Genomic DNA, 4,620 nt, shown 5'->3' on the forward strand with positions numbered 1-4,620 from the left:
GGAATAAATATAAAATAAAAAGTATAAATAGATAACTTTAATATTAGTGTTTATTAATATTATAATCTTAATAGAGATGACTAATATATATGAAAAATATGAATTTATTTGTTTCATATATAAAAGAGAGAAAAATTAGTATTTCATGTATTGACAATATAAAGAGAGAGAGAGACTTGTTATTATTGGTTGTGTAGTCTATTTCAACTATGCTATTCTATTTATATACATATAAGGGGTCATCTTTTTCAAACTTAATTAATTGTGATTTCTCTTAATATCCTAAGCAACATTGAGAAATGAGCATCCACCTCATATTTATCGAGATTTCATCATTTTCATAATTTTCAGGTATTTGAATGTCTTATGGCATCAAAATTATATCAGAATTTTGGACAACTGTAAGTGTCTTTACTATATCTTTATCTTTTTTAACAGGAATAATATTTACGTCTTTTTTTTTTCGAGAATTTTTGTCTTTGGAACCGATAGGTCAACCACACTTCTGGCATGAATTTATTTTGTGGCCACTTGTTTAACTAGGACATCAATTCGAATTGGGGCATTTTCATCTGGTATATAAGATTTTGTTATCCTCTTTGTATAAAAAAATGCATCAGACAATTCATTTACTATTCTTTGCAAATGTATGATCTTTTGAACTTCTAGTTCACATTGGCCTGATCGAGGATCTAAATGTGTTAAGGATGATGTATTTCCAATTAAGTTCCTTTTTAGGAAGTTTATTCTCTTTCTCTAACATTGAAAATTTTGATTCATTAAAATGACAATCTGTAAATTGGGCTTTAAATACATCTCCAGTTTGTATCTCAAGATACCTCACTACAAAGGGAGAATCATATCCAACATATATCCTAATTTTTTTTTGGGGTCCCATTTTGGTGTGAAAAGGTGGTACAATGGGAACATATATTGCATACCCGAATATTTTTAAATGGAAAACGTTTAGCTGTTGGTCAAAAGATAATTGCATATGAGAGAACTGATAGTAGCTTGTTGGCCTCAAACGAATAAGTGCTGCGGCATGTAAAATAGCATGCCTTCAAACCGAGGTTAGAAGATTTGTTCTCACATGTAATGGTCTAGTAATTAATTGGAGGCGTTTAATAAGTGATTCTGCTAACCCATTTTGTGTGTGAACATGAGCTACTGGATATTCACCGCTTATTCCGTTAGCCATACAATAAGCATCAAAAGCTTGGAAAGTAAATTCACTAGCATTATCAAGACGAATTGTTTTGATTGAATTTTCTGGAAACTGTGCTTTTAATCGAATAATTTGAGCAAGTAATCTCGCAAACGCCAGGTTGCGAGAAAACAATAAACACACATGTGACTATCTCGAAGATGCGTCTATTAGGACCATAAAATATCTAAAAGATCCACATGATGGATGAATAGGTCTACATATATTGCTTTGAATCTTTTTTAGAAATTCAGGGGACTCAAATCCAATCTTTACTGGTGATGTTCTTAAAATTAGTTTTTCTTGAGAACATCCAGCATAACAAAATTCATTAGATTTAAGAATCTTTTGGTTCTTTAGTAAATGTCCATGGGAGTTTTCAATAATTCTCCGCATCATGGTTGTTCTCGGATGACCCAATTGATCATGCCAAATTATAAATTTATTTGGGCTGGTAAACTTCGAGTTTACAGTGGCATGTGATTCAATTGCACTAATTTTAATATAATATAATTCATATGAGAGTGTGGGTAACTTTTTTAATATAACATTTTTATTTGAGTCATGAGTTGTGATACATAAATACTCATGATTTTCCTCATTCATTATTTCAATATGATATCTATTTTGGCGAATATCTTTAAAACTCAATAAGTTTCTTAGAGATTTAGTAGACAATAGTGCATTATTTATTATGAATTTTGTTCCTCCGGAAAATAAAACTATAACTCTTCCGGAGCCTTCTATCACATTGTCTGAGCCAATAATAGTATTAACATATTCTTCTTTTGACACAAGATGAGTAAAATATATATTACTTTTGAGAATGATGTGCAAATTTGCACTATTCGCAAGGCAAACATCTTTATTATATATCCTTGCCAATTTTTTCAAAGACAAATAATAATAATAAAATGAGTAGTAGTACATGCATAGTAAAATTATATTCCTGATTGAAATTATTTTTTTTAAAAATATTGTACATTAAAATATATTTTTCTAAGAAACACTGTACATAAAAATAGTGTCATATACTAAAATTTTATTATTATCACTATTATTATTTTAAAACTTGACACATTTAATGATTTTGAAATTCTTAAACATAAACAATAATATTTTATTAAACATTATTTATATACATCATACTTGAAATTTAAAAACATTAGAAATAAAAAATAAAACTTAATTTTTTACATTATTTATTTACATGAATAATTTAGCAAACCCATGTATTAAAATTTTTCATCATTGATCAAATGACTAATGACTAATACAAAATCCTCAAAAAAATTAGATACATAATAATGAGTGGTGTAATTTTCAGCAGCATCATTTGAAACAAAATTCGTCTCTTTTCTTATGTCGTCCTTTTTCAAAGATGCTTGATAAAGATCGACTTGGTGCCTTGGGGTACGACAGGTACGCGACCAATGACCCTTTTCACAACAATAGAAACATTTATCCTCTGTTGATTTATTTTGCCCATTGTTTTTTTCTTTATTACTTCTAGTGAGATCCTTTCTTATTAACATAATTTTTATTTCATAATTTTTCTTGTTGCCAAAACCTTGTCATTTACCTTTTCTTGGGTTATGATTTGCCACATTTGCTTCAGGAAATGGGACGGCGCCAGCTGGGCGCGTTTCACGATTTCTTAAAAGCAACTCATTGTTGCGTTTAGCAACAAGAAGGTAAGAAATTAACTCAAAATATTTTTTAAATCCTTTTTCTCGATGCTGCTGCAGGAGCACATTCGAGGCATGGAAGATCGAGAAAGTTTTCTCTAACATATCATTATCAGTTATCTTTTTTCCACATAATTTCATTCGTTAGGTGATTCAAAATATTGATGAATTATATTCATTTATGGATTTAAAATCCTGTAGACGCAAGTGCGTCAATTTATATCAGGCTTGAGAAAGTATCACTATCTTTTGATGATTATACCTTTCTTCAAAGTTTTTCTACAGGGATTTAGATTTTCTAAAGTTTGAATTTCACTTTAGAGAGTAAAGTGTGACCTCTCATCATTTATTTCATAGGTGGGACCAAGAATAAATATGAGAGAGAAACCATTCAAGGGTAGAAGATCACACTTTACCCTCTAAAGTAAAAATTTAAAATTTAGAGGATCCAAATTCTTTCCGCAGATCTGCAAGATCTTTTAATGTGAGATATTCATTTTTCAACCCTTTGTCAAGATGACGACGAAGAAAGATCATGACTTTGGCTTTATCCTTCTGAGATGCATTATTTTCAACCTTAATGGTATCTCCAAGATCTATTGAATCAAAATGGATTTCAACATCTAGTATCCATGATAAGTAGTTATTTCCAGATATATCAAGAGCATTAAATTTAAGATGAGATATTTTTGACATAATGAAAATTTGTTACAAGAGTCTTCCTAAAATTTGATCAGAATCTCATACTGACAACATGTTGTAAAATAAATAAATAAAGAAGAGAAATAAATATAAAATAAAAAGTATAAATAGATAACTCTAGTATTATTGTTCACTAATATTATGATCTTAATAGAGATGACTAATATATATGAAAGATACGAATTTATTTGTTGCATATATAAGAGAGAGAGAGAGATTAGTATTTCATATATTAACAATATAAAGAGAAAGAATTGTTGTTATTATTGGTTGTGTGTATCCTGATTATTTCTATACATATAAGGGGTCACCTTTTTCAAACTTAATTAATTGTAATTTCTCTTGATATCCTGAGCAACATTGAAAAATGGGCATCCACCTCGTACTTATCACAACACTATACAAAATTTAGAACAATTATTAACTGAATCATGAAATCTAATTAAGAAAATTACATAATCTGTAGTTAAAAAGGGTTAAATACGATTTTGGTCCTTAAGGTATAGGTCAAAATTTTTTTTCGTCTTCAACATTTTTTTGCATACAAAATCGTTCCTAAAGTTTAACTTAGTTTTAAAATCGTCATTTTTACCAAAATTTTAATTTTTATTACTAAATTATCCCTAACTAAAAAAATTAAAAAATAAAAAAGATAGAAAACGGGTTAAAGGGGAAGGGAATCACACTCGGGGTTTTCAGGGAAGAAGAAGGGAAAGGGAAGGTGGAGAGAAGGGAATCACGTAAGGGGGAAGGCAATTCGGCGCTCGCCGCTGCTCCTCGCCGTTGCTCCTTGTCGTTCGCGTCCTCGGCATTGCTCCTCATCGTTCGCGTTTGCCGCAGGATCTCGCCGCAGGATCTCGCCGCTGCTCCTCTTCCTTGCTAGCTCGCCGCTGCTCGTCACCGTTGCTCCTCATCATTCGCGTCCTTGCCACTGGATCTCGCCACCAGATCTTGCCGCTGCTCCTCTTCCTCGCTAGTTCGTTGCTGCTCCTCGCATGTCGCCGCTGCTCCTCGCTGCTGGGA

General features: G+C 31.2%; 1 protein-coding gene across 1 annotated transcript in view; it reads left to right on the top strand.

The window, feature by feature from the left end:
• LOC107633543 overlaps positions 1-399 on the top strand; it is a 5,624-nt gene extending 5,225 nt beyond the window's left edge. The window contains exon 13 of the mRNA XM_016337155.2: positions 352-399. The gene's annotated coding sequence lies outside the window, so the exon portion shown is untranslated. The remainder of the gene's footprint in view (positions 1-351) is intronic.

Source organism: Arachis ipaensis, chromosome B03, assembly GCF_000816755.2.
Source record: "Arachis ipaensis cultivar K30076 chromosome B03, Araip1.1, whole genome shotgun sequence".
In the NCBI taxonomy this organism is placed as follows: domain Eukaryota; kingdom Viridiplantae; phylum Streptophyta; class Magnoliopsida; order Fabales; family Fabaceae; genus Arachis; species Arachis ipaensis.